The sequence below is a fragment of the Triturus cristatus genome, chromosome 12 (assembly GCF_964204655.1).
Source record: "Triturus cristatus chromosome 12, aTriCri1.1, whole genome shotgun sequence".
Taxonomy (NCBI): Eukaryota; Metazoa; Chordata; class Amphibia; order Caudata; family Salamandridae; genus Triturus; species Triturus cristatus.
The window spans coordinates 722,799,208-722,815,770 of NC_140595.1; the positions used below are offsets into that span (position 1 = coordinate 722,799,208).

A 16,563-nucleotide genomic window follows, 5' to 3' on the forward strand; every position below is an offset into this window, starting at 1 on the left:
TTTCCGCTCCCTTCCTCCCAGTGACGTCATTCTATATGAGGCTATCTTAAGACCAGGCGCACAACACCCATTGGACTCAAAGGGCTTCAGTCCCCCCTCCCGTCGTGTGTGGCAGCCTGGGATGAGAAGCCCCCCCCCCCCTCGTGTGTGGCAGCCCAGGTTGAGACAGCTTCCCAGGCACACACACAGCCGCACACGAGCACTTCACAGGTCTTTAAAAGACCATTTGCATGTTAATGAAGCCTTGCTGTTGTTTCACCCCATCTAAGAGCCCCTGCAGCTCCACACTGCCTATTGTTTAAAGATTCAGCCCCCCCTCCCCGAAATCAGCTCCACTCTGCCTATTGCTTAAAGATTCAGCCCCCCCCCCCCGAAATTTTTTCTTAGATCCACCCCGCCGAAATTTGTCTCTAGTTAGGCCTCTGGATAAGACCCATCTCCAGCCAGGCCCGGCCTCGGATGGGTAAGGACGCCCGATGCTCCGGAGAGAGAGGCCGATGCTGTAATGTAGCCGCGTGAGAGGGAGCAGCGGAGAGAGCTCGTGAGCCGCCGCCAGAGCTCCTCCTGCGGGGCAGTTACAGCCATGAAACCTGTCCATGGAAACGAGCTGGACCCCGGGCCGCGGCAGGCGGTGTCACCGGGTTCTGAAGTGAGACTGAGAGCTTTTAAAGCAAGAGTAGTATGAGAGATGTGCTGAGATGTGAGGGCGAGTTCAGTGCAGCAGAAAGCGCTAAGTGAAACAAAGTGCTAGCTTGGCGCTTGTAAGGCATGGATGGTCCAGTGTGTTTCCAAGCTGACAACCCCTCGTGGCCCAGTGCTCTGGACTCACCTCGAATTTTGCCTCCACAGGTACCGGTAAGCAGGTCTCTGTGGCGCAATCGGTTAGCGCGTTCGGCTGTTAACCGAAAGGTTGGTGGTTCGAGCCCACCCAGGGACGGGCTTCTCTCTTTTACAAATTTAGCATTCGCCGCACTCTGCTCACTTCCCATCTCTTACACGCCCACTCTCTGCACCTGCTGTCATTCACCTCCGCTCCCAAATACCAAAAATAAACACATCCACACCTCGAGCACCGGCCGAGCCTGGCCGCAAGAAAAAACTTTTAACTGTGGTTTAAAGGACTAATAAATAAAAGTCTTAAGAGTGTTTCTTTTAAGAGGGATCTACTGGACTTTCACACTAATAGTGTTTTGGGTTGTTTTTGCCCTTTTTTAGAAAAGACAGTATCTGCACTAGACTGTAGGACATGACATCATTAGACTGAGGTTCCATGTAATTGCTCTATGGGAGTTTAGAGGTGACTGTCTTGTCCTAATAAATGCACTACATTCTGTAGGCTTGGCACCAAGGAAGAGGAACTGGTAATTTTTATTTTTTAGTTGATCTTTGGGGCACTATCAAACAAGATTGTGGTTGCAGAGAGTAATTTTGGCAAAAGGGGCACACTCCTGAAAGATCGAATAAGTTACAAGGAAACTCTGAGATTGCACAGATCCTGTGTAGGACCATTACCTTTCTGTCAGAAGTCATGACTGGCCTACGTGCTGAATGTATGGTACATTTAAGTCTAGCTTGTGAAAGTTAAATTAGTCTATCATGCATTTCGTCACCTCGTTTTATTTTTCGTGATTTTTCTGATTACAATGGTTTTGCTCAACTTCTTAAAGTACATTGAAATTCTAAATCATCTTAAAAACAACTGGGCTGGGCTACTGTTAGTCCTGCATGAGGACTTGGAGTCGGGGAAAGGCACCACACAAGACTGAACGTCTACCCCTGCCTCCCATCCTCATCCAAGGCGCACTGCTGAACCACCATGGAAACCACGGCTCTGAGCATCTCACTGTCTCCCCTGCAAGAGAGCGCTCTCATAGTGCCAATATCGGCAACAGTTATCACAAAGCACATAAGTATCGCTGTTACCAGAGTTTCTAAATCAATATCACCTTTGAAAACAAGATGGAGCCGTTCGGCTTCGGTACCCTCTGAAAATGAAGGCTCATCAGTAAACGTCCGGCACTCTTTCTTTCAAAGGCAACAGTAGTACCTGCCACAGGGCTGGCAGTATCACCCCATAACTCCTTAGGGCAGGCATTGAGGGTCACCTGGCATGAGCTTTGCATGCAAGTCGAACAATGCTGTTTACACTGAAAGGGCTGATTGATGCTCGGGCCTCACCAACACCAAAAAAGAATTGAGAAAGTGACTTTATATTTCCCTGCAGTCATGTCCGGGATTCGCAGCTGCAACAAATAATAGTTCTTGATATGGTGGCAGAGCCTGAATTATTTTAATATTTATCGATTCTTTCCAGACCTGCCTGCAAGCACTTTTCTTTTTCTTTGCGGCCCGTGTGTTAGACACCAGCACAGTCCTGCAGGAGGAGAGCTCTATCACAAAGCGATAATAATGCAATCTACGTCACTCCCCTCTCTCACATCATTCCCTCCTCGTCCTTGGTTCGGTGTCCTCCCAATTCCTGCTCCTCGCCCCACGCGCTTTCCATCTGAGTGACAGTAAGAGCTGCACGTCTCTCCCAGTGGCTGTTATTAAAGAGAAGGGTCCCGCACAATGTTAGCGCTGTGACGGGATTAATAGTTTGCCATAAAAAAATGCATTGTATTATTATTCGCATGTTATCTTAATAAAATAGTCTTGCGTTGGCCGGGAATCGAACCCGGGTCAACTGCTTGGAAGGCAGCTATGCTTACCACTATACCACCAACGCTCGTTGAGTCTGACATGCGTCAAACTCAATATAAGAAGTGGCACGAGCCGTGGGACACTCTATTAGCTGAGCATTTCTGAAGTTAAAGGCAATGATTCCCCCACAGACATTTTCACTCTAATGACCCTTGTAAAACCCCCAGTCTGGCCGCTTCTCGCAGCCCCTCCCGCGGCCCAGCCCCGCTGACTGGAGAGAAACCAGCTGCGTCATTTACCCTGGCGCAGGGGGCCGGGTGGATGCTGACGTCGGCTTCAATCCTGTTCCAGCAGTAGCCTCAGTATTATGAGCCCTAATGGGCCTCCGGCCCCGGTGCCGCTGCACATGCTGCACCGATGCAAGCTACGCCCACGCGCCCTGGAACTATGGATTCTAAGCGATTGTCCCGCTCCAGACATTCAGCTTCAAGGAAAGTGATGGCGGACACGCCCCACCCCCCCATCACTGCAAGAATATCCACATTGAACTAGGAAAGAGAGCGGCACAGAAGGGGTGTCTACAGAAGAGCCGGAGAGGGGTCAACCTTCAGTGTATGGAAGTGCAAAGGGACAGCAGAGTCACCACTGTGATGTGTAAGGGCATATTGACGTCACGCGCTGGACGGAACCAGATGGTACCGGTGCTGGGGAAGCCACAGGTGGTTGAGACCCATCACCCGTTCTATAGGGTGCCCTCTAATATACCCCATCTCGTTAGGGACTATGGAGGTGGGGAAACAAATCACTGGGGTCCAGTCACATCACATACGAAAGACCACCACACTATAACCCTGCTTTCAAAGGTGGACTCAGCGGGGCATACCATCCTAAATCTCTCACACATCACATTATTAGACTTCAGCACCTTATTCTATCAGTCTAACAAACCGACTAGATAAACCGTAAAGATCAACACACAACCTCGCGATTAAAACAACCAGTGAAACGATCGACAACCTCAGCCGGGCAGACATTGAACGTGTTCCTTCGTTCCCAAAAAACTGAGAGCAAAACTCTCCTCTTTGTCAAGACGCAGCAAGAGGCCAAGATGTTGGCAAATGTGGGTTAACATACTGTAACACCACACATAACACAAAGTAACCAAACGTGACAAAACAGCATTGAAGGGTATAGCATAACATATATATTTGTAATCTTTAGTTTGCACTCTACTGGAGCTATGTGAAGTCTGCCCCCAGGTAAGTGTTTTACACAATGTGTGCTTTACTGTCAAAGTGTGTGCACATCAAACACATGTGTGGCCGCAGATCACATGGCTGTAATGACTTACCACAGAAACATGCATCACAGCAGAGTGGCACAGCGGAAGCGTGCTGGGCCAATAACCCAGAGGTCGATGGATGCAAACCATCCTCTGCTAAGCTTTTCGACATCAACCCTCATATTTTAGCTTTACATTTCAATCAATCAATCAATCAATCAATCAATCAGGGGAATTGTAAGCGTGCTACTCAACCGTGAGGGTCTCAAGACGCTGAGGGAGTGGGGGGGGGTCCGCAGATTTGTCTAGCCGAAGAGCCAGGGCTTGAGGGTCTTCCTGAGGGTGTTCAGGGAGGGGGCGCGTCTGATGTCTGCCCGAAGCTCGTTCCAGGTCTTGGCTGCAATGTGAGAGAAGGATCTTCCGCCTGCTCTGGTGCTGTGGATGCGCATTTCATGTTGGCCCTGGATTAACTCTGTGTTTTTATTGTCTTGAAGAGTTGAATGGGGTTGACATAACTGGTGTTATTCAGTGTAGCTAAATCACGCTTAATTTCCTAAAATGTATGCAATATTACGCTTGAATTGTGCAAGAAGAGTAATTCTGCAATTAGCGCTATTTCTTAGCACAACAATGCCCAGTCACGTCCAAAATGGATGCAAGGATGCATTTTGCACTAAGAAATGGCGCTACATGCAACAGAACACGAATAGCGAACTGCCAATACTGCTTGCTAAATGTGATCTTGAAGTCGGATTTTCCTCAAACTTACTAGCAACATTTAGCGATATTTTGTTCAGGCAAAATGCCCCTTTGCGCTCAAAATGCCCCTCCATCTTCCCGACACCGGGCACCATTCCCCTTCCATCGGCCTCGCGGCCTCCAGTGACCCGGCCCAATTCCCCAGATGGCCGCTGTTAGAATTGGGAACACATACAGTAATACAATGACACACCACAAATGGACACCAGTCAAGGTTATATCAAAAATTGTTCTCTTTATAAAAGGCTTAGCACAAGACCGGAATAACGATTAAAATGACCACAGTATTATTTTAAAGTTCAATGTTCTTGTAAAAAGGCTTAAAATGCAAAAATAGGCTTCTTTTACTCAATTCGGCTTCTTTTCAGGCTTTGTACGGTTCGTACCTGGGTGTGCGACTCGTCCGCATTAAAAACAAGGAAAGTACGAGTCAAACAATCGGTGCGGACTCCGGGGTCCGTGACGCACACGCTGCGGTGCGAACCGAACAAAGTACCTTAAGTTCGTGGGGTCCGCGACGGACAGTGCGGGACAAGTTGATGGGTCCGGGTCGTAGTTCGGCAGCGCATTCAGGTGCAGGTCGGGTCACGGCGTCGGGACGCGGCGTTGGTACGCGATCTTCAGGGATACGTGCGTATGGCCCGGATCAGCTTGCAGAGTCCGTGGCGTTCGGCGTTCGACCCGTACCTTCGGTGCAGATAGGCGGCGACACTTCTCTGCGCCGTACAGTGTACGGGGAGGATCAGCGTACTGCGGCTTCTCGGCTCTGAGTACGGCACGGTGCAGTACGTTAGCAGCGTACGGACCGTACCTGCGGGACGATGGAACTTGGGTCCGGCGTACAGGGTTCGGCAGCCAGTGATGTACGTCTCGAATCGGCGGGGAAGGTTAGGTGCAATGCGGCCGGGAGGGATACGGCGCGTACTAACCTCGGGATGATGGGACTGCCAGAATGGGTGTGCGCAACCACCCGATCCATGGCGGCCCGGCTACCCCCCGCGGGGGAGTCGAGGACGAAACCCCCAGCACCACCTCCGTTGACCAAACCGGAGACGACCCTGTTGAACCTCACGCCCTATCCCCAGGAGAAGAGCCTCTCACCAACGACGGGCCGTACATACCCGAGGATTGGGGTACGCCTGGGGTACGGTGCGGACATAAGCGGGTGGGGGGTACGGTGTGGATATACACGGGTGGGGGGGTACGGTGCAGACATACGCGGGTGGGGGTACGGTCCAGACATACGCGGGTGGGGGGTACGGTGTGGACATATGCGGGTGGGGGGTACGGTGCGGACATACACGGGAGGGGGAGGCTGGGGGGGCCATACGACACGTACCCCGGGCACAAGTGTACTCGGGGTAGGGGTCGTACAAAGTTCGCTCCGTACGGGACGTTTTCCAAACGCTTGTGTATTCGGAACACCAGTACGGATCGGACTTGTGCGCTCAGACTTCAGTTTTACGACTCGTACGTAAAACTGTCCGGGGACGTCACGTAGACTTTTCCCGAAGCGATTCGTATGTATTTTTCACATACGAATCGTACTTCACCGGTTGTACGATTCGTACGTAAAAAAATACGGATACGAGTCGTACGTTAATTTTTTTTTTAACGGCTCGGAATCGGCACCTTAGTGTTTATTGGGGTAGAGGGTGGAAGGTAATTTCGTCTAAATTAATTAATCATTACTTTTTCATTAATAATCATTTTGTAATTGAGAAATATTTTTGGTAATTGTTTAGTTTTTATTCTGTTTGGGGATTTAGGTTCAATAGCTGTAACGTTTGGTTTGTACATTAACTTTTACATTTTTAAATGTGTTTTAAAATTATTAATATTTGTTTAATTTATAATTAATTGTGTTAATTATGGAGGTACACGTTCTTCTTTAATTTAGATGTGTGTTGTAAATTGTGTTATAGGGTAGGGAAATAAAAATGATATTTTTGTCAATTAAATTTTTTGGATTAAGATTAATTTCTATTACAAAATATTTGTTTGTAAATTGTTTGTTAAATTTTAAAAATTAATATTTTTACGTTAATTTTAGATTTTTGCTACATTAAAACATTTGTATATGTTTTGTTAATTCTTATATTTTTATATATGTTCTGGTTTTGGGTTTTTTATTATATTTTGTATTGTAGCTGATATTTTGTTTGTTTTTAAATTTGAATTTTGTTCTGTGGGAATACAAATGTATACCCCTACGCTATCCAATACTTTGGTTCCTCTTCCGATCCGGGTCGGAAAGCACTCCGACCGAGCCGGATCTGGAGTGTTTTCCGACTGAGCCGGAGTCCTGCAGTCCGAATGAGCGAGTACGATACGGCCGTATGCTGCCAGACTCGGTTCGTTTGGACCCCCATAGAAGCCAATGGGAGCTGGTCGTACGACGCGCACCTGGGCTCCCATTGACTGAATGGGTATGTCTCGCGCAAGGGCACCCCCTACAGTGGGTACACGTCGGTGCCATCCGCACCGTACATGCCTGTGTTGGGGGGACCCTTGGGTCACCCCCTGTGTCCGAGTCATAGGGCTGCGAGTGACAGGGGGTCCGACGCGGACCCCCATAGGCAACCACCCGGACGTTTTGTGAGCCGGACACTCTGGCTCGCACAGGCTGTCCGACGCATGCATCGTACTGGGTCGGTCGTAAATTGCATCCATTGCACACCACGGTTAGCTTCCGACCGAGACGTACGGAGCGGTTCGGACCCGGGAATGACTCGGTCGGTGAATTTCACGTAGCTCTCATCGTACTTGCTCGCTCGTACAGCTGCACGAGTCGGGTGGAAACTATGCGTACGGCTCGTAGTTTTTCCGGCCGGATCGCGTTCAGTGCCCTTCCGACACGGATCGGAATCCGCCCAATTCTCTACTGTTACACTTGCTGGAGTGGGAATAGTAATTTTTACCCCTCCGCCATCCAACACTTTCCCTACTGTTGCACTCCCTGGAGTGGGAATAGTAATTTGTACCCCTGCGCAATCCAACACTTTCCCTACTGTTGCACTCCCTGGAGTGGGAATAGTAATTTTATCCCCTACGCTATCCAACACTTTCCCTACTGTTGCACTCATTGGATTGGGAATAGTAAATTATTCCCCTCCGCTATCAAACACTTTCCCTATTGTTGCACTCACTGGAGTGGGAATTTATTCCCCTCCGCTATCCAACACTTTCCCTACTGTTGCACTCACCGGAGTGGGAATGGTAATTTTACCCCTTTGCTATCCAAAACTTTTCCTGCTGTTGCACTTGCTGGTGTGGGAATAGTAATTTTTATCCCTCCGCTGTCCAACACTTTCCCTACTGTTGCACGTGCTGGAGTGGAAATAGTAATTTTTCCCCTACGCTATCCAGCACTTTCCCTACTGTTGCACTCATTGGAGTGGGAAAAGTTAATTATTCCCTTCCGCTATCCAACACTTTCCATGCTGTTGCACTCGCTGGAGTGGGAATAGTAAATTATTCCTCACCGCTATCCAACAATTTCCATACTGTTGCACTCACTGAAGTGGGAATAGTAATTTTTTACCTTCTGCTATCCAACATTTTCCCTTCTGTGGCACTCGTTGGAGTGGGAATAGTAAATTATTCCCCTCCTCTATCCAACACTTTTCCTACTGTTGCACTCGCTGGAGTGGGAATAGTAATTTTTTACCCTCAGCTATCCAACACTTTCTCTACTGTTGCACTCGTTGGAGTGGGAATAGTAAATTATCCCCCTCCGCTACCTAACACTTTCCCTACTGTTGCACTCCCTGGAGTGGGAATAGTAATTCTTTTACTATCCACTAATCAACACTTTCCCTACTGTTGCAGTCTTTGGAGTGGGAATAGTAAATTATTCCTCTCCACTATCCAACACTTTCCCTACTGTTGCACTCGCTGGAGTGGGAATAGTAATTTTTTACCCTCAGCTATCCAACACTTTCTCTACTGTTGCACTCGCTGGAGTGGGAATAGTAATTTTATCCACTGGCTATCCAACACTTTCCCTACTGTTGCACTCGCTGGTGTGGGAATAGTAATTGTATCCCCTCCACAATCTAACACTTTCCCTACTTTTGCACTAGCTGGAGTGGGAATAGTAATTGTATTCCCTCCACTATCCAACACTTTCCCTACTGATGCATTCTCTGGAGTTGGAATAGTAATTTTTAACCCTCCACTCTCCAACACTTTCTCTACTGTTGCACTCAATGTAGTGCATAATGGAGGTTTAAAAAATATTTAATATTTTAATGTATAATATATTTTTTTATTTTTTTATTGTTATGATACAGCTGTATGTATATATATATATATATATATATATATATATATATATATATATATATATATATATTTATGTATAATTTTTTATTTATCTATAACATTTTAAAATTAATTAAAATTATGATTTATTAATAGTTTTTAAGTAAATATATATGTATTACATTTTATATATGTATGTTTAATTTTTCTTAAATTAAATGTATTTATTATAATTGTAAACATTTACAAATATATCTAAATCCTTTTTTAAAAGTTACATTTATTATTTAATTCATTTTACATTATTTATTATATATATTAAAAAAACAGTATTTTCTACATCGATATCTTTGACAATGATATTTTCCCCCCGATATTTTTGTACTTACCATTATGAAGATAGGAAGTCGATATTTTTGCCAACAATATTTATGTCCCGATATTTTGGTAGCTCGATATTGTGGTTGTCGATATTCTGTCAGTGATTCTGACAAACAGGCGTCTCAGCAAAATCTATTTGGATCCGATTGAAGTGATCCCCTGATCTGCCAATGTGACTCAAGGCAACAACTGTCTTTTTCCCAAGATTAATTTGTTGACAAATGACACACCGATGACACACTGCCTCTGCAATCACTCAAAACCTCTGATTAAACCACGTCTGTCTGAATAATCTTATCATTGCATCCCTCCATATGTGAGCACCTCCATGAATTTGCCTTGCCATTGGTGCAACAGACAATCAGGTAACACTGCCTTGCAATTGGCTGACGCCCATATGTCATTCTCTCCCTTCTCACAATCTACTCTGATCCGACTGTTGTATTGTGCCCTGGCTGGGAGTCCTAGCGCCCCCCCCCCCCCCCGGAGTTCGGGTCTAGTTGCACCCCTTGTTGGAGAGAAGACTGGTCTTGCACCTTACTACCAACCTCGCACTCTCCAGTCTTGTTGTCTGTTTGCCGCCCTCTTCCCCCTGCACCCAGGGTCCCTCCTCTGGGCGTGGCAGGTGCCGCTTGACCCTTTGGTAACTAAGAGGAGGCTTTGGGGCACATTTTGGAGCAAACTTTCCGCTCCCTTCCTCCCAGTGACGTCATTCTATATGAGGCTATCTTAAGACCAGGCGCACAACACCCATTGGACTCAAAGGGCTTCAGTCCCCCCTCCCGTCGTGTGTGGCAGCCTGGGATGAGAAGCCCCCCCCCCCTCGTGTGTGGCAGCCCAGGTTGAGACAGCTTCCCAGGCACACACACAGCCGCACACGAGCACTTCACAGGTCTTTAAAAGACCATTTGCATGTTAATGAAGCCTTGCTGTTGTTTCACCCCATCTAAGAGCCCCTGCAGCTCCACACTGCCTATTGTTTAAAGATTCAGCCCCCCCTCCCCGAAATCAGCTCCACTCTGCCTATTGCTTAAAGATTCAGCCCCCCCCCGAAATTTTTTCTTAGATCCACCCCGCCGAAATTTGTCTCTAGTTAGGCCTCTGGATAAGACCCATCTCCAGCCAGGCCCGGCCTCGGATGGGTAAGGACGCCCGATGCTCCGGAGAGAGAGGCCGATGCTGTAATGTAGCCGCGTGAGAGGGAGCAGCGGAGAGAGCTCGTGAGCCGCCGCCAGAGCTCCTCCTGCGGGGCAGTTACAGCCATGAAACCTGTCCATGGAAACGAGCTGGACCCCGGGCCGCGGCAGGCGGTGTCACCGGGTTCTGAAGTGAGACTGAGAGCTTTTAAAGCAAGAGTAGTATGAGAGATGTGCTGAGATGTGAGGGCGAGTTCAGTGCAGCAGAAAGCGCTAAGTGAAACAAAGTGCTAGCTTGGCGCTTGTAAGGCATGGATGGTCCAGTGTGTTTCCAAGCTGACAACCCCTCGTGGCCCAGTGCTCTGGACTCACCTCGAATTTTGCCTCCACAGGTACCGGTAAGCAGGTCTCTGTGGCGCAATCGGTTAGCGCGTTCGGCTGTTAACCGAAAGGTTGGTGGTTCGAGCCCACCCAGGGACGGGCTTCTCTCTTTTACAAATTTAGCATTCGCCGCACTCTGCTCACTTCCCATCTCTTACACGCCCACTCTCTGCACCTGTTGTCATTCACCTCCGCTCCCAAATACCAAAAATAAACACATCCACACCTCGAGCACCGGCCGAGCCTGGCCGCAAGAAAAAACTTTTAACTGTGGTTTAAAGGACTAATAAATAAAAGTCTTAAGAGTGTTTCTTTTAAGAGGGATCTACTGGACTTTCACACTAATAGTGTTTTGGGTTGTTTTTGCCCTTTTTTAGAAAAGACAGTATCTGCACTAGACTGTAGGACATGACATCATTAGACTGAGGTTCCATGTAATTGCTCTATGGGAGTTTAGAGGTGACTGTCTTGTCCTAATAAATGCACTACATTCTGTAGGCTTGGCACCAAGGAAGAGGAACTGGTAATTTTTATTTTTTAGTTGATCTTTGGGGCACTATCAAACAAGATTGTGGTTGCAGAGAGTAATTTTGGCAAAAGGGGCACACTCCTGAAAGATCGAATAAGTTACAAGGAAACTCTGAGATTGCACAGATCCTGTGTAGGACCATTACCTTTCTGTCAGAAGTCATGACTGGCCTACGTGCTGAATGTATGGTACATTTAAGTCTAGCTTGTGAAAATTAAATCAGTCTATCATGCATTTCGTCACCTCGTTTTATTTTTCGTGATTTTTCTGATTACAATGGTTTTGCTCAACTTCTTAAAGTACATTGAAATTCTAATTCATCTTAAAAACAACTGGGCTCGGCTACTGTTAGTCCTGCATGAGGACTTGGAGTCGGGGGAAGGCACCACACAAGATTGAACGTCTACCCCTGCCTCCCATCCTCATCCAAGGCGCACTGCTGAACCACCATGGAAACCACGGCTCTGAGCATCTCCGCGTCTCCCCTGGAAGAGAGCGCTCTCATAGTGCCAATATCGGCAACAGTTATCACAAAGCACATAAGTATCGCTGTTACCAGAATTTCTAAACCAATATCACCTTTGAAAACAAGATGGAGCCGTTCGGCTTCGGTGCCCTCTGAAAATGAAGGCTCATCAGTAAACGTCCGGCACTCTTTGTTTGAAAGGCAACAGTAGTACCTGCCACAGGGCTGGCAGTATCACCCCACAACTCCTTCGGCATTGAGGGTCACCTGGCATGAGCTTTGCATGCAAGTCGAACAATGCTGTTTACACTGAAAGGGCTGATTGATGCTCGGGCCTCACCAACACCAAAAAAGAATTGAGAAAGTGACTTTATATTTCCCTGCAGTCATGTCCGGGATTCGCAGCTGCAACAAATAATAGTTCTTGATATGCTGGCAGAGCCTGAATTATTTTAATATTTATCGATTCTTTCCAGACCTGCCTGCAAGCACTTTTCTTTTTCTTTGCGGCCCGTGTGTTAGAAACCAGCACAGTCCTGCAGGAGGAGAGCTCTATCACAAAGCGATAATAATGCAATCTACGTCACTCCCCTCTCTCTCACATCATTCCCTCCTCGTCCTTGGTTCGGTGTCCTCCCAATTCCTGCTCCTCGCCCCACGCGCTTTCCATCTGAGTGACAGTAAGAGCTGCACGTCTCTCCCAGTGGCTGTTATTAAAGAGAAGGGTCCCGCACAATGTTAGCGCTGTGACGGGATTAATAGTTTGCCATAAAAAAATGCATTGTATTATTATTCGCATGTTATCTTAATAAAATAGTTTTGCGTTGGCCGGGAATCGAACCCGGGTCAACTGCTTGGAAGGCAGCTATGCTCACCACTATACCACCAACGCTCGTTGAGTCTGACATGCGTCAAACTCAGTATAAGAAATGGCACGAGCCGTGGGACACTCTATCAGCTGAGCATTTCTGAAGTTAAAGGCAATGATTCCCCCACAGACATTTTCACTCTAATGACCCTTGTAAGACCCCCAGTCTGGCCGCTTCTCGCAGCCCCTCCCGCGGCCCAGCCCCGCTGACTGGAGAGAAACCAGCTGCGTCATTTACCCTGGCGCAGGGGGCCGGGTGGATGCTGACGTCGGCTTCAATCCTGTTCCAGCAGTAGCCTCAGTATTATGAGCCCTAATGGGCCTCCGGCCCCGGTGCCGCTGCACATGCTGCACCGATGCAAGCTACGCCCACGCGCCCTGGAACTATGGATTCTAAGCGATTGTCCCGCTCCAGACATTCAGCTTCAAGGAAAGTGATGGCGGACACGCCCCACCCCCCCATTACTGCAAGAACGTCCACATTGAACTAGGAAAGAGAGCGGCACAGAAGGGTTGTCTGCAGAAGAGCCGGAGAGGGGTCAACCTTCAGTATATGGAAGTGCAAAGGGACAGCAGAGTCACCACTGTGATGTGTAAGGGCATATTGACGTCACGCGCTGGACGGAACCAGATGGTACCGGTGCTGGGGAGGCTACGTGTGGTTGAGACCCATCACCCGTTCTATAGGGTGCCCTTTAATATGCCCCATCTCGTTAGGGACTATGGAGGTGGGGAAACAAATCACTGGGGTCCAGTCACATCACATACGAAAGACCACCACACTATAACCCTGCTTTCAAAGGTGGACTCAGCGGGACATACCATCCTAAATCTCTCACACATCACATTATTAGACTTCAGCATCTGATTCTATCAGTCTAACAAACTCACTAGATAATCCCTAAAAATCGACACCCAACCTCCCGATTAAAACAACCGGAGAAACGACCGACAACCTCAGCCGGGCAAACATTGAAGGTTTTCCTCGTTCCAAAAAAACTGAGAGCAAAACTCTCCTCTTTGTCAAGACGCAGCAAGAGGCCAAGATGTTGGCAAATGTGGGTTAACATACTGTAACACCACACATAACACAAAGTAACCAAACGTGACAAAACAGCATTGAAGGGTATAGCATAACATATATATTTGTAATCTTTAGTTTGCACTCTACTGGAACTATGTGAAGTCTGCCCCCAGGTAAGTGTTTTACACAATGTGTGCTTTACTGTCAAAGTGTGTGCACATCAAACACATGTGTGGCCGCAGATCACATGGCTGTAATGACTTACCACAGAAACATGCATCACAGCAGAGTGGCGCAGCGGAAGCGCGCTGGGCCAATAACCCAGAGGTCGATGGATAGAAACCATCCTCTGCTGGCATTTTCGACGTCAACCCTCATATTTTAGCTTTACATTTCAATCAATCAATCAATCAATCAATCAATCAATCAATCAATCAATCAATCAATCAAGGGAATTGTAAGCGTGCTACTCAACCGTGAGGGTCTCAAGACGCTGAGGGAGTGGGGGGGGTTCCGCAGATTTGACTAGCCGAAGAGCCAGGGCTTGAGGGTCTTCCTGAGGGTGTTCAGGGAGGGGGCGCGTCTGATGTCTGCCCGAAGCTCGTTCCAGGTCTTGGCTGCTAGAGAAGGATCTTCCACCTGCTCTGACGCTGTGGATGCGCATTTCATGTTGGCCCTGGATTAACTCTGTGTTTTTATTGTCTTGAAGAGTTGAATGAGGTGGACATAACTGGTGTTATTCAGTGTAGCTAAATCACGCTTAATTTCCTAAAATGTATGCAATATTACGCTTGAATTGTGCAAGAAGAGTAATTCTGCAATTAGCACTATTTCTTAGCACAACAAAGCCCAGTCACGTTCAAAATGGGCGCAAGGATGCATTTTGCACTAAGAAATGGCGTTACATGCAACAGAACACGAATAACGAACTGCCGATAGTGCTTGCTAAATGTGATCTTGAGGTAGGATTTTCCTCAAACTTACTAGCAACTTTTAGCGATATTTTGTTCAGGCAAAATGCCCCTTTGCGCTCAAAATGGATGCGAGGATGCATTTTGCGTTATGGATGCGAGGATGCATTTTGCGCTAAGAAACAGTGCTAATTGCAGCAGAATACAAATAGCGAGCCCGAGCAGCCACTCGCACTTGCTAAATGTGCTCTCACGTTAGGACAGGGATATTCAAAGTACGACCCGAGGGCCGCATTCTGACCTTTAATTTCATCCCCCTGGTGAACAGCAGCACTGGGTTGTTGTTCACTTAACAGAACAGGAGCATTCAGAAAGCTGTGAAACGGGCATACTGATTGTTGAACCCGGCCTCGTGGCGTGGCCCATTCAGACCCGTAGCGACACCAGACTAACCTCTACACCCCACACGACCCTGACTAACGTAGCCTACCGACCCAGAACCTGGGGTCACCCCCGTCCTCCCCTCCATCTTCCCGACACCGGGCACCATTCCCCTTCCATCGGCCTCACGGCCTCCAGTGACCCGGCCCAATACCCCAGATGGCCGCTGTTAGAATTGGGAACCTCTAGTTGGCACATGTATGCACTTGCGACAAGCAGGGACTCTCAATTCTAAGTCAGGATAAGGGGATCACCCTTTCAAATAACCCCTGCTCACCCTTTAGGTAGTGTGGCGCAAGCAGTCAAGACTATTCTCAGGGCGTCATAGGTTAAGCATTTGTGAACACATACAGTAATACAATGACACACCACAAATGGACACCAGTCAAGGTTATATCAAAAATTGTTCTCTTTATATAAGGCTTAGCACAAGACCAGAATAACGATTAAAATGACCACAGTATTATTTTAAAGTTCAATGTTCTTGTAAAAAGGCTTAAAATGCAAAAATAGGCTTCTTTTACTCAATTCGGCTTCTTTTCAGGCTTTGTACGGTTCGTACCTGGGTGTGCGACTCGTCCGCATTAAAAACAAGGAAAGTACGAGTCAAACAATCGGTGCGGACTCCGGGGTCGGTGACGCTCACGCTGCGGTGCAAACAGAACAAAGTACCTTAAGTTCGTGCGGTCCGCGACGGACAGTGCGGGACAAGTTGAAGGGTCCGGGTCGTCGTTCGGCAGCGTATTCAGGTGCAGGTCGGATCGCGGCTTCGGGACGCGGCGTTGGTACGCGATCTTCAGGGATACGTGCGGATGGCCCGGATCAGCTTGCAGAGTCCGTGGCGTTCGGCGTTCGAGCCGTACCTTCGGTGCGGATAGGCGGCGACACTTCTCGGCGCCGTACAGCGTACGGGGAGGATCAGCGTACTGCGGCTTCTCGGCTCTGAGTACGGCACGGTGCAGTACGTTAGCAGCGTACGGACCGTACCTGCGGGACGATGGAACTTGGGTCCTGCGTACAGGGTTCGGCAGCCAGTGATGTACGTCTCGAATCGGCGGGGAAGGTTAGGTGCAATGCGGCCGGGAGGGATACGGCGCGTACTAACGCTTTTGGATCAGCGTAGATGCGCGGTGCCCGCCGGCAAAGACACGGCTTCGCGGCGGATGGGGTACGAGGCATACTGGGGCCAAATCCAGCGGGAAACAAGCACAGATCGTCCAGGCAACTCAATTTTTGAAGGCAGATGAGTCCAATGGTCCTGGGACTCAGTTCAGGGGGCAAGCTCTTCTTCCAAGCCCTTGGAGATAGTTGAAAAACAAAGTGCAAAGTCTCTTTCAGTCTTTTCCTCTCCTTTCTCAGCAAGGCACCAACTGCAGGCCAATCCCCCAGGTCAGGGAAAGTTACTCCTCCTTCAGCTTCTTCCAGGTCCTTCTAGTCAGGCAGAGTTCCTTCGTGGTTCAATCAGGATCTGATTTC

At 48.1% G+C, this 16,563-nt stretch overlaps 4 non-coding genes across 4 annotated transcripts; 2 read left to right on the forward strand and 2 right to left on the reverse strand.

The window, feature by feature from the left end:
- Window positions 1-863: 863 nt before the first annotated feature.
- On the forward strand, window positions 864-937 carry TRNAN-GUU (transfer RNA asparagine (anticodon GUU)). Its single transcript has one exon. It is a non-coding gene; the product is annotated as a tRNA-Asn (tRNA).
- Window positions 938-2,656: 1,719 nt separating this feature from the next.
- Window positions 2,657-2,728, reverse strand: TRNAG-UCC (transfer RNA glycine (anticodon UCC)). Its single transcript has one exon. It is a non-coding gene; the product is annotated as a tRNA-Gly (tRNA).
- Window positions 2,729-10,873: 8,145 nt separating this feature from the next.
- TRNAN-GUU (transfer RNA asparagine (anticodon GUU)) lies at window positions 10,874-10,947 on the forward strand. The gene has a single exon. It is a non-coding gene; the product is annotated as a tRNA-Asn (tRNA).
- Window positions 10,948-12,663: 1,716 nt separating this feature from the next.
- On the reverse strand, window positions 12,664-12,735 carry TRNAG-UCC (transfer RNA glycine (anticodon UCC)). The gene has a single exon. It is a non-coding gene; the product is annotated as a tRNA-Gly (tRNA).
- Between the last annotated feature and the right edge of the window lie 3,828 nt (window positions 12,736-16,563).